The 21,128-nt window shown below is 38.9% G+C and overlaps 1 long non-coding RNA gene across 2 annotated transcripts; it reads right to left on the bottom strand.

The window, feature by feature from the left end:
* Positions 1-549: 549 nt before the first annotated feature.
* On the bottom strand, positions 550-16,756 carry LOC108894153 (uncharacterized). Of its 2 annotated transcripts, XR_001962771.2 has the most exons (4): positions 16,683-16,756; positions 16,167-16,316; positions 7,079-7,123; positions 550-1,210 (listed from the first exon to the last, which is right to left on the bottom strand). It is a non-coding gene; the product is annotated as an uncharacterized LOC108894153 (long non-coding RNA). The 2 variants fall into 2 exon arrangements; XR_001962770.2 differs by having other exon boundaries at positions 16,167-16,745.
* Positions 16,757-21,128: the final 4,372 nt, after the last annotated feature.

The raw sequence follows: 21,128 nt of genomic DNA, 5'->3' as shown, positions 1-21,128 counted from the left end.
CAATTGAGCATCCCACAGCCTACCTGAGTATTATTGCTGACCATGTCCATCCCTTTATGACCGCAGTGTAGTGCAGGAAATGTTAATAATACAGAATTCTACAGACTGCAGTCATTTAAGTTGATAAACACAACAATGATTAAAACATTACCACAACTTTTGAGGGGGGTTTTGACTTTTAGCTAGCACACTACAACTATCTCTTTAACTGCATATACTGTACTGCCAAAACACTTCATTATTAATTTCATTCTTATTTTTGGTGACGGACTCTGTGTCTGTTTCAGGCAACCAACAACCAAGACATGGTATCAGTTTGTTAACAAGGAGCTTCCATTAGTGACTCTGGTAGTTTAATAAAAATATTTTCCATTTTATTACTTCTCTTCACTGAAACCATGGCTTTGAAAACACCTACTATAATTCTACAGGAAGTGAGTACCTGTCCTTGTTACAGACAGTGAATAACCTAACCTAAAAAGTCTGATTTACATACACTATCAATATGTTCAGCAGATATAACTCACAAACTGAGCATCATAATGTGCTGATAAAATATTCAGGTTTTATTTTGTCATTTTCATTAAACTCTGGACACACTGGTGAAATACAATGTATTCTGCACCCACAGTAAAGCTCCAGGGAGTTGGTGACAGCTACATCCAGCTTCAGGCTGCTGCAGATACCATGAAGACAAACCTCAGTGCAAGAGCAAAAGAGTTCCACTGGCTTACATCTGTTGGTAGGAACTAGCATATTGGTCAAAAGCATACTGTCAAAAACATTATTTTCCATATTATGGGATTGCAATAACTAGAGGAACACCTTTTTAATGTTGTAATATTTCATTAACTAGAGATATTAAGATGTCCAGAGTGTGGTGATCAGTCTCTGTGAAGTTGAATCCTGCATGAAATGTATCCAGGAATCAGAGCTTCAGTACAGATTCACCCAATATAAGGTATATGGATGATGAATAAGAAAGTCCTTCAGGCTGAAACAGTCACTTACTCCTTGTATCAGAAGGAGGAGAGATGATAGTGATGATGGTTTTACGGTGAGAGTGAAGACCATCATCAGTGTGGCGTTGTGTCTTCCATCAGCTGAGTCTGTATTATATTCGGTCAGGTACGGGAGTCCTGTGGCTCGAACCAATATCCAGTTGCCCCATATTATGTTACACAACACTGCCTCCACCTGGCTCCGTCGCCTTGTGAGACAGAAAAATGTACTTTTAAATAGTTTATAGTCATATTTACACTCAGTTGCCACTTTATTAGGAACACCTGGCTAAAACTAATGCAATCAAATGTTGCCTGCTGCACCATTCTTGCTTAATACTGCACAGATCCCAAAGATTTTTGTTCCCATCACTCATTTACATCCTAAATGAGTGATGGGAAGATAGTTAACGTGCTAATAAACTGGTTAATGATGACAAATTAAAAACAAAGCAGTTTACCTTTTAGATTTAGGCACATTTGCCAACCAACCATAACTGCAGAGTGATACGCCTCCATGAAAAAGAAAGATGGTTTAAAAAGGAAAAAGTGTTTTCACAGGATAAAACAAGTTCCTTATCTGAGTCATTGTTTCAAATAAATGCTGACAGAGCGGTGATATCATTTGTTAAATCATAGCTTAGTATTAACAAGAGCAATGATAAAAAGAACAACAGAAGCAGTGGCAACACCACCACCACTAGTAATAAAATAATAATTACACAATAATGTACCATTGCTGACGGTTTACATTTTCCTGAGGCGGCATTATTAGAGAATAAAATATGTCTCCCTACACTCTCTCTACTGATTCAACTCAGCATGTGTACACACATATTGGTTATACCTTTTTGACAGTTCGCCTGATGCAATAGTGGAATGATTGAGCATATGCTACTCTGTAGCTGTAACAGAAGTGACACAGATGAAAGTCAATGTCTGATTTGTCATTTACTGGATCTGACTTGTAACCAGTTCTCATGCCTGGGCAGGCACACACTGAAGAGAACATACAGACAGGTGACAAATTAAAATGAAAAACCAGAAACATGAGTGGATAGACAGGAATATGTTGTGGAGGAATGGTCTTCCATCCCTCCTGTGTAGTTCCACAAACTTATACAATCAATACCAAGGTGCATCAAAGCTGTTGTGGTGGCTTGTGGTGGCCCAACGCCATAATAAGACACTTTATGTTGGTTTTTCCTTTAATTTGTTACCTGTCTGCAGTATGTTGAGTAAAGGTTCCTTTTTAAATACGTCCTCAGATGGCAAATAGTGCTGATGTTTGTGTTCTTTAACATTTCTTGTAAGTTAATAATTTAGCGGTTCTTTCTTTTTTTAAAACTGCCTTTCCTCATCAGTTTCACAGAGCCAAAATAAATCTAATTTTTAAATAATGTATAAACACTGTTATCTAAATCATTTTAAGGTTGTGGTTATACTAATTATTTTTCTCTGTAGAATTGGTAACTGGTGTTTTCTCCTTTTCCCAATCAGAAATAGTTTTCTTTTCTTTCCCTTTCCCAATAACACTTGGACCTAAAACCTGAGAACCTAGGACTGGGACACTGCGTTTTGATAAATAATCTTCGATCTAAAAATTAGAGTAGGTGATAATGAAAGTTAAAAAGAATATTGCTTAAATATGAAGAACTAAGTGACTCAAGTGTACTTTTCCTGGGGAGAGTAATAAAACATTCTCACCTACATGTACTGCCACACACTCACAAAACTAGTGCTGCTATATCTGTTGGCAGTCTGAGATCTCAGTTAAAGCCCTGGAGGAGGTAGAGAGAAAAAATGCTGGAAATACCCAGAGTTTAAAGTGCTAAAGTGAAGACTAAAACACAGATTTATTCAGCAGAAGCCAAAGACCAAGGGAGAGTTTTAACACATTTACACCAGAGAGCCCTCTGAGGAGAGACACACCAGTGGGTGGTTGAGTGAGAGCTTATTTGAGTATGTAGTTTATGTCTTCCTGTGTGTATGCCTGTGCGTGTGCTGTGTATGTGCGTGCGTACTCCCATCGGTGCGTTCATTTCTCTTATCCGTACACCCACCTTTTTCTTGGTTTCAAGACAATCTCCCAGGATGCCTATTCTACATTAAACAGTGCTTTGAAGACAATTGAGCTGAGACCCAGGCTGATCAAGGCTCCCTTATCCCTCCCAGCACATCTATTATCAAAGCCTTCGTACCATTACCGTCATTATACACTATGTATTATTATTATTATTTTGAAAATGCAGCGCTGAGAGCGGTCGAGAGATGGGGCCCCCGTAAACAAATCTATTATTGGTGATGAATTGCATAATAACACAGGCATAATGCCGTTCTCTCACAAAACTGGTGAAGGTGCTGAACTGGAAAAAGTACCCTGTCTGTAAAATCTGAATAAACAATGGGTGAGAAAGGGGGAGAGACAAAGACTGAGCGGTTATTAGCTGTTGTGTTTTTACTTGAAAGCTAAAGACTGTAGTTTGCTCAGCACATACTGGTCCTGTGCTGTCATCTCTCTGTTTATCAACCATCAGTTACATGTCAGTGTAGATTTAAAAGGAAACAGTAGGAAAAGCAATAGTAGGTAAATGTTTATCTGTATCTCCAATGGGAGAAATGGTGGACAGTGGCAAGAAAAAGTGATGTGAACCCTTTGGAATAACCTGGTCATTAAATGTGATCTGATCTTCATCTAAGTCACAAGTATCGATAACGACAGTGTTCCTAAGCTGATAACACACAAACAGTTACGATCTTTCGTGTCTTAATTGAACGCACCCATTAAACATCCACAGTGCTGGTGGAAAAAGTAAGTGAACCCTTGGATTTAATAACCAGTCGAACCTCCTTTGGCAGCAATTACCTCTAACAAGCTCTTCCAGTAGCTGCAGATCAGGCCTGCACAACATTCAAGAGGAATTCTGGACCATTCCTCCTTACAGAACTGCTGCAGCTCAGTATATACTTCTCTTACTACTCTTCTTGTTCCACAACAATATGACCATTTAAGGCGTGCAGTGTATTTGAAGGGCAGCAGGTACCATTGTAGCGTTCTGCCACGGACACTAGGGCTGAACGATTCTGAGAAAATATCTAATTGCAATTTTTCTGACAGATATTGTCATTGCGCTTTGATTTGCAATATCATTTTTGAAAGTCAAGCTTCAGTCCAGGATTCATTCCATACATGTAAAACATGTGATGGAGCATTACCATTTAAGATATCATTGAAATATTAACTGATCTGTGTACTAATCCAAGGATGAGAATGAAAATACAAATCAAAAATGTTTTACCATACCATTTATTGTTATTCTAACAATAAATTTATTGTTATTCTAACAATAAATGGTATAGAACATACACATAATGAACCATAGAACAATTCTCACAAAACCAATAGTAGCACTATGTTCTCTTGCCTTCTTTGCAGTAGCTTTACATCAGTCATATTGCTGCCTGCGGTGATTTTTCAAATACCGATACACAGAGAGGGAATCACAGTAGACTGACAGACACACAGAGAGCTGGTAGAGACAGACAGAGCCGATTAAAACTCTGTGGGATTTGTCCCGGTAGAAAATACAAATACAAACCTAACTTAACGTTAGCTAGTTCCATTTTCGTCTTTCTCGGCTCAACCGGGTATTTTCCAATAATTTTCCCTCGCAGCTACAAAATGTATATAGCAGAAACTCTGCAGAAATAAAGCTGATGTCTTGGTCATAACTCAGTTATCTCTCTAGCTGGGCTGCTGACACTGTCAGTCGGTTTTAGCCCGTTATAACACCGGTAGTTTCCACTTTAGCTGTGTTCGCTGTCACTTTGCCCTCTGTTTTCATCAAGTGTCTAGCTCACAGTTAGTTTTCTGGTTTGGTCATTTTAAGACAAGATATGGTTGTCCAGTTTATAGTCTGTCACTCTGTTGCTCCTGCAGTGCTCTGTGTGTGTGAACTGTGAGGCAGCTTAAAAAAGCGACTTGTTCACTCACTCTCTGTTGTAAAAACAATTGCAGTCTTTGCGCTTTGCAAATCGCAACAGTTCAAAATGCGATTTCGGTGAAATTCGATAAATCGTCCAGCCCTAATGGACACAATGCTCCATGCAACCATGCACCATGATTTGAGTATGGCACACTCATGAAATAAATGTTAACCAGCTCCAATGCTTCATTTAACCCTGCAATTTGGATTTTTGTCCAATTAAGACTACTTTAGTTATTCAAGAATATATAGCCTATTGCCACATGTTACCGTTGTCAGCTTATTTTTCTGTTTTTCTATTCCTTTCTTCTTCTGATGTCTCCTCCTTTCTGTCTCTTGTGGGTCAAGGAAGAACAAGAGATTGAACGAATGTGTCCATGTTTCTTTGCACACACTCACACACACACGAACTTGCTAACACTCCCCCTGTGTAGACACTGTTTAACTATGCTAATTTGAATATATTTTTGGGTCAATTGTGCGCTCACCAGAGACGGCTTCCGCAGCTACCCTTTGCCGAACAATTTAAATTTTTAATATTCCATTTAATTTATATGGGCCACCACTGAGGCAATCTGACAGTGCCAAAAAGCCGCCTTGATTTGTGTGTGTTGTGTTTTTTTTTTAAGGAAAAAAAAAAAAGAGAGACATTTCTTTCATAGAAATTCCATCACCTGGCTTCTGCCCTTCCCTCACCTGACTCCCTGTTCTTATCTATCTTAAAACCATTTCACCATTTCAAGAAATAATCAATAAAAACAATTATGAGATCCAACTCTAGCACCAATGCTCTCTCCTCTTCCTCATCTTTTGTTTTTTTCTCTCTTCCCCTCTCTGTCTCTTTCTCTCCCCACTCCCTGCTTTTATCCTCTTGTCTCTTCTCCCACCATCCTCTCTCCTTGGTGATTCACTGGGTATAATATTTAATTATACTCTATAATTTATGCAGGTTATCAAACTCTGAGCGCATCATTTTATGTACATTGTGTAAATTGCTTTTTTCTCTCTCCCTCCCTGGCTCTCTGTCTCTTTCTGTCTTTTCTTTTCCACTCTTTTTTTTTCCTCTTGGATGGGAGGAGGATAAATTCTTTGCAGGCATAGACAGAGATATTGAAGCCTGGGTGCAAATGTGAAATGAATAAACAGGCTGGATCTCTTCTTCAAGGGCCTAAATGAGATCTGCACAAAATAATTTAAACTAGGCCCATTCATCAAGCCCAGCCAGGGAATGTGTGTGGCAGTGGCCTGTGTATGTTGTCCATACTGTGTGTGTGTGTGAGTGTGAGATGGTGGAGGGATGACTTGTTTTACTGTATTTGTGGGTTCCAAAAAAACAGGAGCCCACAATACTTTTAGGATCTGACAGGAAATTGCTGAACCCCACAAGTTTAAATGGCTGTTTGAGCATTAAGACATGGAGGTAGGATTAGGGTAGGGCATTCAGTTGTGATGGTTAAGGTTAGGGCAAGTGGCAAGGGAATGCATTATGTCAGTTAGGGATGGGCGATATTTTATCGTTTGTGATATACCAGAAAAAAAAATCCCAATGATAAGCATTAGTCACCCCACGATAGTAACAATAAACTCTAGTTGATGTATTTGTGTGTGCAGGCACACTCGCAGCCCACAGCTCAGATGCAGAGCGAGAACAAGCACAGCGGAAGGTGGAGTTGAAGCTGAGCAGGAGTTCATCACTAAACAAGGAGCTTCTTCAGTAATGTGGGACTGGTTTGGTCACAGAAAATCAGACATGGAGCAAACAACTTTGTTATGCAAGGTCTGGGATTGTTACTTTTGCTGTTTGCCATTCAAACTTGCATTTAATTGGAATCATTACTGTTACTGGTGTAGTTCAGTAACCTATTTGATCATGGGTAAGTTTTATTTTTAGAGCAATGTTTGTGATTGTTAGGCTCTCCAGACTGTACAGAGCTGTGACTTATAGCCAAAAAGATGGTTGTATCATCATTTGTACTGAAAATATTGTGATAAAACTAATTTGAGTCCATATTGCTTATCCCTAATGTCAATGACGGGTCGCCACAAAGACAGTACACAAGGGTGTGTGTGTGCGTGCTTGTGCTTAAGTACCTGTTCGTATTGGATACCCTTGGCAGCAGTGGTAGTAGTATCCTTCTGTGAACAGACAGAATTACAGAGATTAAAAGTGAAAGACAACCATATATTTACAAAAATATGTATATTTCCCTTGCTCATCATGATACACTTAAATAAACATTTGTTATAGAAATGTTATTCCATACCATCCCTATTCATATTCATACTATAATTTGTGAAAGCAAAATATTGTACATATAACTGAAGGATTTAATATTATTGTCTCACTTACTGCTCAGTCTGGTGGGTGACCTTTATTGATTTATCTACCTTTGACAAATTTTACAGGCATCCCATGCTAGCTGTGTTATAATTTCAGCCCATGGCAGCATGCCTATATGTACTGTACCTCCTTAATAAGATATGCAGTCTGATTTTCAGTCTTACAATCCTTCCTTAAATCATTTACAATGGGTTGCCACTAAACCAGTATATCTCCATTTGCTCACAGTGTCACTCCACTAACGTCAGATTTGTCTTTAAACAAGTGTCACTATCCAACTTTGCAGAATTAGTCAGATCTCTTTATTAATTATGGAGAAAATAATACTTGAGCTAACAAAACTCTCAAACCACGTCTTTTGCATTGGAAACAATTGCAGTGATCTCATTAGGACTAATACCACAATAAATGACTTGATAAGATGTTCGTGCAGTGAATGGAACAGAGGTAATCCAAAGTCCTTGGCAAATGTAGCTATTCAAAATACCAGAATAATCAGATGACTGATAAACAGTCAAACATTAATCGAAAACTCTTAAACATTGATGCACAAGTACTTAAAACAGTATACTTTGCAGTGGAAACACCAGGGAATGTCTGTAATTAGTGCTTCTGATCTCTGAAATTCATCTGATATCACCAAAACATTAGGATTTTAGAATTTTGACTTGAAATCATTTTTGGAAGTCAGACCCATCATTACACTAAATTAAAGGCCAATTCATGGTTTCTATATCTGCATGGTCATCCACACAGATCTCTGTGTGCAGAACATAATTTGTGACTGCAAATACTGTCCGCACTACAAGGGAAACATAGAACTAGATGCTCATTTCATGAACTGTGTCTAAGTACTGGATCCCCCATCCTTGGCTCTTGGAGTTAAACAGTTACACACACAGTTTCTATTTTGAAAGCATTCAATATTCAATATCCAATAATCCTTTACTATACAGATGAACTATAGTTGTTTTTCGGTTTAAAAATATAAAATGACAGTTTTTTGTTGAGTGGTGCATAGTGACTTGTTTTGAACACGAAAAATTCGAAAGGAGACATAAAACTAATTCATGGGAAATGAAAAGGAGATACAATACCACAATAAGACAAATGAAGGATGCACAAAATACAAGCCATCGCAACTGGTGAAGAGACGATGAGAGAGAGAGAGAGAGAGAGAGAGAGAGAGAGAGAGAGATCGGTAAAACCAGCAGCTAAGAGCAGAATAGGTGAAGAACAGGTGCTGTTAACATGGTAGATATTAATTAGGAGATAAATGCAGACAAATGCTCAATTAAATGTTGTATCAAAAAAAAAGTTTTCGTTACATGAACCTGCAGTTAAGCTCTGAGTGATAATGTGATAAACTTATGGTGGTATTTCTGTTTCAGGTAACTGAAAAGTCTGAGTTGTAGTAGTCTGAGGTGCCAAATCAGGTGAATAGGACGGGTTTTGGATGAGTTCAAGTCCACATTTGGGCATATAACTTAACAAAAGCCAATGCTGTCCATTTTGACTGACTTGCGATTTTCAAACACCACAAAAGTTATTGAATTAAAATAAAATCATCTTAGGACAATCTGTTATTAGAACCACCTGTCATTTTTTCAGTCAGTCAAATTATAAAATAATAATGCAGTGTCACAGACTGGTGACCTGTCCGTAACGGATGAGCAGTATAGCTAATGTATTGATGGATGGGTGGATGTAAATAAAATGGCCAGTCAGATAGATTATCAGGAGGGGTGAAGGCCCCTCTGTTAGTTAGAGCTGCAACGTAGACTATTAACACAGAGTACACTTACATAAAGAAGTTTCCAGAGTCAAGGCCTGAAGACACAATTTAAAAAGGCCCCTAAGCCCCTAATTGCATATAACAAGGCAGGAAAAGCTTTGATGCTCTGTTGAGGAGGGCCCCAGGTTTTAAGATCAGATTAGTTATTTTCACACTCTACTTAATAGAACATCACAAAAAAAATATTAACATATGGCTCCTGATTTGACATGACCTACACAAAATAAAGCTGGTCCTTTTACCAAGATGGTGCATATTCCAAAAACTGAATCACTTACTAGAAACTAAATGAGACACTGAGACCTTTGGGGCCCCTGAGCAGTAGAAAAACAGATGCAAATGCCTCAGTAAAGCTGGACCTTAGTCTTGTTATCAACAGCTTTAGTTTTAAGAAATCTGCTTCTATATAATTACTGATTAAACCTAATTTTTTGTCCCACAAAATATCAAATAAATCACTGCCAGCTGTAACTGTAATCCCTGGAATGATATAGGTGTGACCAGATGACACACATGCAGTTTGGCTGTCGATTATGGTTATAGTAACCTGACTCTAATTACCATACGCAACCTTATCGTACTGTAACAGAATAGTGTGAGGGTGGGCCTCCAGCCTAAATAGGTCTATGGGAATACACACACACACCCACACCCTGGTTCTCTCTTTTTTTCACTCTCCAGTGTTTTAAATGTCATTGACCTGAGGGCAAAGCACATACCATCTCAAGTACTCATCAGTCTTCTACTAGGACACATACACACACCAACACACAGTCTCAGCGGGCTTCCTCATTCCCTTGTCTCCCCCCCCCTTCCCTGCCTTCCTTTTCTTTCTGTAGAGGTGGATCGGTGGACACCTCATGCAGGGGCAGAGCCATTCAGTTGGTAGGATACTTCCACTAGATAAAAGGTTAAAGGGATGGCTGACATCAATCAGTCATGACATTCCCACATCACACTTTCCCTCTTACATCAGTCACCCTTCTTCGCTGTCATGATCGTCAGACCTGGCAGTATGATGTCAAGAGGACAGTTAGAGTGTGTGGGTCATGCTCAGGATGACAAGTGTTGTACGTTTGGATTTCTTTGTGGGTGGATGTCACAGAATTGATGAGTTATTTATCTGATAGGAGACAGATATCATATCACTGGGCACACTTTGACTGACCAGTGATCTCAGGAAAGCAGAAACAACACTGCGATGACTACTTGAGACAGTGTGCCATTCTTTATGCCAATATCCGTTTTATCTAACAGTGGCTCTCATCACTCTTCAACATATACACTAGGCATGGAATGATATGAAGATGTTATGTGTTTTAAACTCTAAACTCTCGCTAACGTTAGCTTAATTCACTGGTCACCGAAACAGCATCATAATGTAAAAACTTTGGGGATGAAGGAACCAGGAGTGCTAAAGTGCTGACTAACTTCTGGGTTTTTGGACTCATTCCTGCACCACTCTATGAGAGAACCCCGCCCTTGCCCCACCCACCCATACACATCCACACACACGTACACACCAGATTCTGCAGGGTAAAAGGATGTCGTAAATAATGGACACTACAATGCAGCCATTTTTCTCTCTCACACACACACACACTAAATGCACAAAACACATTCAGTTATTCCTGCTTATATGTATTAATACAGACTCCACAAAGTACAATATTGTATACTGGAGGCAATTTTTTTCAGTGTCAACATTTGGAGAGGTTCAGATATATTTCTATATCAAACTTAATCTTTCTAATTTTTGTGATCATTAGTTCTAGTAAATGTTTGTTGATTGCTCCAAGTGATTATCTGTTTAAAAATAAAATAATAAATAAATAATAAATAAAAATTTTGTCATTTATGTTTATACATTTAATGGTACAAGTCATTTCTTCACATGTCTTTACGCTTCACCATGGTTTTGGGATGCTTAGGTAAGAATTTATTAAGCATTAAATAAAGGTATGTAAAATCAGGCCCAAAGCAGCTACAGAAAGGGGTTAATAGTTGCATGTCAAGTGCATAGGGAGTGGTAGGTGGGGGGCTGTGTGTGACTGTGTGTGTGCAGCTACACAAAGGTGACATGAATAGTAGCAAGTGCAATGTACAGTAAAGGGGAAAGGAGGGGAGGAGGGGAGAGGAGAGGAAGCCAGCATGTCGCTGCTCTGTTGGAAATGATATCATGGGGTTAAACAGCCACCGTTTACCTTGATTTATAATCTCCTCCCCACCCCAGCCCCTGCCCGCCCCACCCTCCACCTCTTTTCTCCTCCTCCTCTTATTCGTCTCCAGGAGAGGATGGGCATTGTGGAGCAAAAGAATGGAAATTAATTAGACTATGAAAAATAAAACATAATATTAAAGATGAAGGAGTAACTCCAGTTGGTTGCTTTTAATGGACACACCAGTTTGAGACACAAAATGCAATACAGAAAAGAAATGAAGAAGCTGCTCACAGCTGTAAAAGTTCAAACAAATCATGGGCGGTGCTGACCCAGCTCCAGTGAGATCTTGGAAAAGATTAAATTAAAGAAGTATCAAATCTTAAGAATGTTATTTTCTTTAAGTTAAATTGACAGAGACATTTAAAGTCACAAATTTATTGTGTGGGGCGCTAAAATATGTTAGTATTTATTTCTATACTAACTGCTAAACCAATGACAATGTAATGTTTAGCAATGACATTGTTTACCACATATCATCTGGTAGCCATGAATGTCTTCACAAATTTGTGTGTCAAGCTATTTTGTCTCTCCTCCACTTTTTGGATTATATGTTTTCCATTAAGTGTTCAAAAGCTTCAGAAGTCTTCCTTGTTTCTTCCATAATGTTTACAAACTCTGCTTGAAGTGTCAGAAAATCTATCCCTGATATAATTTCATGTTTTTGAATGTTTTTCATATGCTAACTTCACTTAGGGTTTGGATTGAAATGATATCTCTTGTGTATATTACAGCAGTGATAATTAATGCTAGGTTGGCTTCCATTTGTTGTGCTAGACTTAGGCTGCGTCCAAATCACTCACTCATTCACTGCCCCCTAATCACTATCTAGGGAATTTAATGTAGAGGACTGTATAGTGAGCTCATCAGTAAAGTGTTAAAACACTTATGGGCACCAATCAGATTGTTTTCTCTGCACCATTAATTATGCTGCTGCTGTCACACAATTAAAACATGCCAGATCTACGTCAGCTGGTGGATCATCCATAATAAATATTTTCAGTTTGCTGCTCTCTTCTACTAAATCAAATTTGAGGCTTATAATAAGTTCATTTCTCTGCATCATAACTTTTATTCTCATATCTTTTGTTTTACTGTATTTTAGCTTATTTTTATTTTCTAATCTCTTAACTCCTTAATAACTATATTTAATTGTACTTGAATGTCTGTTTCTTTTACACTTTGACTTGATGCTTTGCAAGTTTTAGGTAAAAGGCACTTTGAGTTGACTTGTTGTTGAAATGTGCTGAACAAATAAACTTGCCCTGCGGCCAATGCAATGCATTATGGTGTATATTGCTTGGTTAATGACCATCAGTTGTACACTACTTTTCACAATGCATTGTGGGATACTGTGAGTCCACTATATAGGGTATAATGACTCTCGCTATACATTCAGACAGCACTACAAAATGGCGAACTCGCTGTATAGTGCACTATATAGTGAGTCAGTTCCCCTGTTCACTGCATCTCCAACCCAAAACTATAACTGATTTGGACAGTCTTTGTCCACTCACTCTCTCCTCTCTGACCCTTTTCCTGCTTAAGCTGTATCAGCCTGCATGCCTGTCTTTTCCTCTGAACTGAACAAGTAAAGATGGAGCGAAACAGCAAAGGCTTGCTGTAACTTCTCAAGCTTGCACAGGGTCATCCCCTGACAAGCATCTGGCCAAAAGAGCCAGGCCAGTGATATATCTACAGCAGAGACTCTCAGTTTCTCTCCACTCTCCTGTGTGAGACTTTTATTACACTGTATATAGTTGCTTCGCCAACCGACCTAAACAACCACCATCTAACCAGTGTGGGATTGCAGATGCCACCTCAACTGACTGCTGTGTTTATCATACACCTGCATCACAAGTGATACATAAACAGCTACATCTGACAAAAGACCACTTCAAGAGTGAAAAAAATAATGGACAGTGAAGTTCATGCCTTTGTTTGACCTGCATGTTGGAGTACTGGAGGTGGGGCTGCAGGACACCACCTGTGGACAGCACAGTCGTCCTGTCATCATCCCTCACCTCACACTACCACAGGTATTCATCATTTTATGTTCCTAAGTCTTCTTTAGTAGAAACTGTCTTAGTCACCTCGCCAGAGAGCAGCTTCCTCAAACCATAGATATAATTCAATCTAGCTTTATTAGCTTTGTCCTGTATAATCTTTTGTTGAATCTTCCCTATTCTAATGTTCTACACTGATCACTCCCCTGCTCTCCTACCTTTGATTAGTAGTAAGTCTCAGCATCTTGACTAATCACCTTATTTTATCCTTGTCAATATCCTACATTCAAATATCTTCTCACTGTACTCATTATATGTGTACATATTGTAAATAAAGCACAATGTATCTGAGAGAAGTTGTCATGATTTGATTGTATAGGTACATTTGCATTTCCAATGTTTACCTGGTGAATAGTTGATATATTTCCAACCCATTTTCATTATGAATACTATGCCAACTAAAACTTAGTGGATGTTAACATATGCCAAAGGAATATTTCTAGCACTGGTGACACTGGATAAAAGTCAAGACCCTATGAGCGAATGGAACCTTTAACAATGCAATAATATCAAGAAAAAGATGTTTCTTTTATTTCTTTTATTTTCTGAAAAGCTGTTTTCTAAATCACTGACCATTTAAATGAAGGAGTGGATGAATGCATGAATGGATGTTCAAAATCACAAGCTTAAATATGTGTATGAGGATAGAGAAGAGAGGGGGAGATTACAACATACTCCAGTTCTGACTGAAGCTCAAGCCTAAATTCTACCATAAAACACAGTCCAGCATTCCAGCATTTTTGACACACACACACACACACACACACACACACACACACACAGACTCGCATACATTCAGTAACACACCCTCCCTTCACAGCGGTGGCAGCACTTCACAAAGGAACCATTGAAGGGGCTCCTTCAGTTTAAAAGTTGAAGAGTATGTCTAATTTTGGTCAGAGTTCATTAGGCAACACAAAAGTGGGAGCTTGCAGAGAACATGAGGACAGTGGCAGAGGCAAGTGCTTCATGCCAGGGCTGATAAGAGCAGACAGAAACTACAAAGGCGCCTCTCCTTCAGAAGAAGGGAAAGGATGAACAAGGAAGAGAGGGAGGAGAGAAGCGGGAGAGAGAAAGAAACCAAACAGCAAGCTAAAGTGTTGGCCCAAAGTGTTGTATGATTTTACCACATGCATGTCAGTGTTTGTTAATGTAACTCTGTGAGCAGGCAACACACCCATATTCAACTTTAATATTCAGCTGTGAGGGAAAAAAAGAGCGGCACAACCATAATGGGAAGCAAATGAAAATGAAATACTTTAAGTAAGACTACTACATTGAGGGTATTACAGTGTCATCAAGTCTAAGTGAAAGCTACATCAGAAACAGGACACGACTTTATGTCATTTGCAAATCCACACTCACAAGTCAAACTCCATCCCCTCATTATAAGGAAGAAATGAAGAGCTTATAAAAAAATATTAAAGCAACAACAGCAAAAGTAGAAAATTGCTGTCAGTACATGGCCTCTGCATCAGCAACATTGTTGGGTGAAGAGTGTGAAGATGAATATGGACAGTGATCTGCCCATGAGATCTGTGTTTTTGCTGTAACTGGGATGCAGTGCTGCTGCCCTGAGCTGTAAATGGGTATTGGAGATTAGATCTTTCATCTGGAGAGAGCCATGTCATTTTCCTATTTTTCTGTCTTATTGATTCTGTCCACTCTCAGCTCCACATGAACACAGCCTTTCAGACTGGGAAAGGCCAATTCTGAGCTGTTCATATTCCCTACTTATAGATCTGGCCATATCATAAGAGATGTTACAGCAGATAGGGATAAGATTTTCTAGATAAACCTGTAGATGTGTTGAGTAATAGATGCATTTCTATAGCCGGTGTTTTATTCTAAGACACAACTCACAAATTACCATCTATTTTACACTGCATGTATAAAGAGTCTTAAGACAATGTGGAGGAATTAAAAACTTTACACAGCCATCCAGAGACCACTGTGGTAGCCAGTAGTTGTTAGGTCTACATTTTCGTCTTCTTATACTGAATTCTTATTGTTAACACGCTTAAGCACCTCTGGCTGATAAATCCACCCTGTGTTATCTGAAGCAGTGCCACTATCAGCAGGGCAACAAATCCCAAATGAATCATACAAAATCAATTTTCTGACCTGGCCGTGCAATGGTTGAAGTTTGATAAGATTTATGTACAAAAAAATACATGGCTATGGTTAGGTGAAAAAGTTGTGGCTTGGATTTAGACAAGACAAAAGGTGTTGTGTCCCTAATGCAAGAACTAGGAACAATCATAATAATTAGGACACTGTTTTGGGGACATTTTAAGCTCCTAGATCAGAATTGGTACTCTCACAAGGGGAACTTTAAGTTACATAAGTGTACTATGAATGGTCCAGACATAAATGTATTTTGATTAGTCAAACACCAGCTAATACACTCATTTATTAGGAACACCATGTTAATATTGGGGAGGGCCTCTCAAAACAGCTTCAGTTCTTGCTATCCTCATTCACGTTGTTGAGGTCAAATACTGACCTGACCATCTTGTGCCTCCTATTGACCACATGTGTCAGGTGATAACTATTTACACATATTTATTCTAACATTGCAAACATATATTTGGCTCTGTTACACATATTACCAGTATATAACTGACACTTACACTGGGAGCAGAAATAACAGACTCTCTAATACTTAAACCAAACAAAATGAAATAAAAGTTAGCTTTCTTGGAATGTAACGTTTTCTAAGCAACTACTTCTTAGGAACAAAATAAAAGTGTGGTACCTTGATTATGAGATCTCAGTCCAGGCTGCAGCTTTTACCAGGCTCTCGGTCTCTGGTGAAGAACCAGATGACAAACAGGTGTCCAAAGGTAGCCCCGTATCTGTAGATGTTACCTCGGTCTCTCGGTGAAGAGCAGGTGTGTGATCCCTCCTGTGTAGTAGGAGTCCAGAGACACTCTGAACGTTGACTACATACCTCTTAGTCTCATAAATCCTCAGGGTTTCCACGTCGGAAAACAGTGAATTAAAGCATTGAGCATGAGCTAGTTTAGCTATACAGTGGCTAAAAGTCCATTCACTTTTCTAATGAATGCTAACAGAATACACTCAGTAGGCTAACGAGCTAGCATAAATGTTTGAAGCTAATACACACACGCGAACAACTGTGCGACAAACTTCGAATAGAAATATCTCCAACTGCTCCAGAAAACATGTAAACTGAGTGTCCTGGTGAAGACTGTCGAGCAGATAATCTAAGACACCAGATATATATTGTTTAGTACAAAGGTTCACATACACTTCTCCGTCGCGACTTTGTTAGTCAAGGCCGTTAAATTTACCCGCGCTCTCACTTCCTCTTTTCCTCCGCACGTCTCAGCCAATCAATGACCAGTAAGGCTTTTATTCTGAAATACTACTTCCTCTTACGCTTCACAGAATAATGGAAAAATGATAACTTTACATCTGTATCTTATTATTATTATTATTATTTATTGGATCGTACCCTTTTAAATCTTTCATGAAGTAGCGTTTTAAACCATATTTATGATGTATCTTTTAACTTTATTCATTACAGTACCTTTATCTTAACAGAAATTTTCAGTCATGAAAATCCAAGAGATAAGCAAGTAAGCCATCCAGTAGCCTTCAAAAAGTTTCACTCAACCAGACAAAAAGTCAGAGGATCATTAAAGTGATTGGGATCCATTGTCTGGAAACTATGACTGTCTACATCCAAAACCCCCCTTTTTTTAATCTCATAGTAAATTTCTATTCATGACCTGACCAAAGTGTAGTCCCCTGATATGCTGTAACGGATAATTGTATATGATGGATTGATGAATGGACCTCTATTTATTACGTATCAAGACAATATGTCAACAGTATTTACTTCAGAAAATGTGCAATCATCTCAATTTCTGAGCAATTCAAATATGACTAATAAAGTGCATCATCATATGCTTCATAGTCATTAAGCTACAGTTCATACAGAGGTGTCTCTAGTGTCAAAGATGGACTGTGAAGCGCTATAACAATATGACACTACTTCCACCTTTGCTTTTAAGGGACAAGTTCATAACCTGAAGAGCCACAAGTGGTTTCCAGTGGAATGACGGACATGCCTCACCCACCTCTGTGTCAGTCTGCCCTGAACTAGAGCTCCACCAGGCTGCAGGTACAAGGACCAATGCAGCTTTGGGCTAATTACTTTAGCTAGCGAGGTCCATCTCATAATGACTATCCTCAGCATAAGCTTCAGCCACCCACCCTCTGCCCCCTCTGTAGACGTACCCTAGCATTTGGAACTAATGAAAACAAATGGCTTTTCAATGGACAGACAAACCTATTTCAGACATTCATCATCAGCCTCATAGATTTCTAAAATCCCATCAAGTCAGTCCCTAGCCTACATCTCACTTTGTCTCCAGCTTTCTCTCTTTGTCCATCTGTCCCTCTCTCTCTTCTAAATCCCACTCATAGACTGCTATCACAAACCTTGTAACTTTTCAGCATCATTTATAAAAGCTCCATGTAGAATAACCCACCTGACAGTTACTCACTCACCAAATCACCATTGACAGAAACAAGTGGACAGGACAGTGTTATCAAGAGATGGCAAAATGAATGGAAACTTGCTGCTAATTTCTCTGAGTGGTGCATGGCACAGCTCTGAGCTTCAACAAAACCTTCACATTTTCCATAGCAAATAAACAAAAATGTGATTAGATAAAATCAGACTTTAATGATCCCTGTGAGGAAATTGGGTTGTTGCAGCAGCCCAGAGAAGAATATACTGTAGATAAGAACAGAACAGATATAGATTATTTGAAGAAAATACAACAAATATTAAGCAATAACAATGCAGGAACATAGTGACAATAATAATACAGATAAATATGTGAAGACAAAGCATCCTCAGTGATACAGAGATATAATGCAGGTCATGACAGAGAATCAGATTGTACACGTCAGACAGAGGTGCAGAGTAGTGCTGAGCACAGCAGATCCAGTTTGGATAGAAGCATGAGCCCATGAATTGTTTGACATAAGTTCTTACAATATCTATCATTACTGCAAAAAATAGATGAGGGAGTGTACTGAGTCCAAATCAGCATCTTCTCAGAGGCAAAAGGTTGCACTAACCTTTACGGTTAAAGTAGTCCTTCTGCGACTCCATTTCTTAAGATTTATGGATTCCACAGAACAGATACTGTCTGTGTTAATATTCATGAGCAATGGCTTTATTTATGTCCTCTCCACAATCCTTAAACTCCCCTAGTGAGGCAAACAAACAAAAAAGTACTCTGACATCGTGTGTCCGATCAGGCCACCCCACGTATACTGTATATCTGTGAAACCATCACCGGCAAAACATACCACATTTCAGCAGTTGATATTCAGCTACAATAACAACAAAGACTGGATTTAATACTTATATAATTTTAAAAAGATACTTGCCAGAAATTGTGGTCTTTTGACTTGAAATGATGAGTTGAATGAATGAACAGTTCAACTCATTAAATTAAATGTTTTTTAAGAAGCCATATTAACAGACTTCCCAGCATGCATTGTTTGAGGATTGAAACTCTACATGTGATGTAAATTTGCTCTGTGTCAGTCCCAACCCCCCGTACGCTCAAAAATTTAATAAAGTCTGCAGGAAGCCTCACCTGTTGTCTTTACTGACTGTGGTACAAAGTGGCCTTAACAACTGCAGCTCTCAGTTCTTCATCTCAAAAGAAGAACTAACTCCTTGAACTGAGAAAATGTACAAGGAAAGCAAATCTTGTTTTCTCAAGTTCGGGGGGAGACGGGAACCTTCTAAGGTGAACAAACTTAAAATGATTTACACTTAAGAAAATCTATTCTTATGAGTCAAAATGAGTCAATTCAGGACTGAAAGGCCTGTGTGTTAAGATTATTGTTTCGGTTAAGCATTTGACATGATGATTGATTGGAGCTGATAGTTAGCTCACCTTTTATTTGCCAGTACATCAGTGCCTGGATGAGAGCCATACAGAGGGACACTCATTGTAACATTAGGGTTGACTGATGGGCAGGTGATGATGATGTCATCAGCGAGTGTCAATCTGGATCAGGGTAGTGGATCGGTGCCAGGCTGTGGGTGGCCTTGGCAACCAGATGCCGAGGCAACAATGCCACTCAGCCAATCAACGAGGGGCGGCACGATGATGGAACATGGCAGACGCACTCTGGGGGGAGCTGTGGAGTTAACATGAGGAGGAATTGCAACCATTTAAAAAAAATGCTTCTCAACACATTCACACTGTAAAATATAATCAATATGTCATGTTCTTGTATTTCATGAGTTGATCTGCAATGCAAAGGTGCACGTTCTTTTTTAGTAGTCTCAACCTGTATTTCTGTCCGTGGTATTCTACACGTAAGCACTAAGAGTGACAATAATACATAGTACATTTTACAAACTAAGCAAGCATCCTGAAATCTCAACCCGAGTCCACAGACACAGAGATCAGTCTGCAGGGTGTTACAGGCAACAGAGAATGTTGGAGAATGGCTCATTTTTTTTAATGTCACATTACAATCTTTTCACACATTGGCAATGAAAAAAAGCAAATTTTACATTTAAATTGCTTCAAATTCTCCTCTAAATAAAATATAAATGATTTGCATGGATTGTATTTAGTGCCCTGCAAAATCCTTTTATACAGTGCAGTAATGCAAAGTAAATGACTGTTTTCATTACTTTTGTCTTGTGCTACAAACCTCTGTTAATCACACAATAGCTTTAGACATTTTAATAGCACACAGTGTAACATTTAAAACACAGCTTCAAATGTGATTGTGACCACCATGCTTTTTAAACATAAACACATATGTAAAGCTGGCCTGGTACACAAATTAAATATTTCTCTCCATACAATGTAACATACACCAGATCTTTGCAGAGGATAGTGACATGATGGTATGAAATACACAACAGAAAATATAACATCAAAATAGCAATTTTATACTTAAATTAATAATTTTTCTCTGTATCACACTGGCAATGTGTTCAATTTGCTGTTCTTGTGTTTTCCCCCTCCCTCTCTCTCTCTCACTAGGTAGGAGCCCTCAGCAGCAGAACCAGTAGCGGTGAACAGTTAATAGTGTCGCTGCAATAACAATAAAATGTCATCAATCTGTGGGCGCCTCCTGCCTCTGTCACACCAAGTTTGTACAGAGTAATGACATTAGACCCGGAGTAGCAGGCATGCTGCTCTCTTAAAGGCACCGCACCTCCCGAACAAACAAACAAACATTACACCCAGAGAGAGAAATGTGGGGGATGAAATAAGGAGGAAAAGGACGGAGAGGAGAATGGAGGGAAAGAGAGGGAGGAGGTCGGACAAGGCATGAAGGAATAGGGGGAGCAGAATTGTTGTTCCTGCAGCAGCCATTTTGAATTTTCATTACACTCAACTATACCAGAAACTGCATACAGCTCTTTTGTAGCTAAGTTAAGAGTGTTCTGTGTATGACATGCAAATGTCAGGTATCAGACGTCAGATTTTTCACTGTTAAACATATTGTTTTGGAAGAAAACTGATCTCACCGGAGACACACACAGGCTAGCTACAGTCTGAGTTGACTGTGTTCCAGTTGACAAGTTGAGAAACGTGGACGCTCACAGTAAAGCCTTTGTTGTTGTTGCTCTTTCAGAGAATCAAAACAAATCCGCACTCTACACTGTCATTCCATTACTAAAACACAAAACTGA

The sequence above is a fragment of the Lates calcarifer genome, linkage group LG2 (assembly GCF_001640805.2).
Source record: "Lates calcarifer isolate ASB-BC8 linkage group LG2, TLL_Latcal_v3, whole genome shotgun sequence".
In the NCBI taxonomy this organism is placed as follows: domain Eukaryota; kingdom Metazoa; phylum Chordata; class Actinopteri; family Centropomidae; genus Lates; species Lates calcarifer.
Note: the sequence above shows the minus strand (reverse complement) of the source record. Positions and strands in the feature narration are given on the sequence as shown.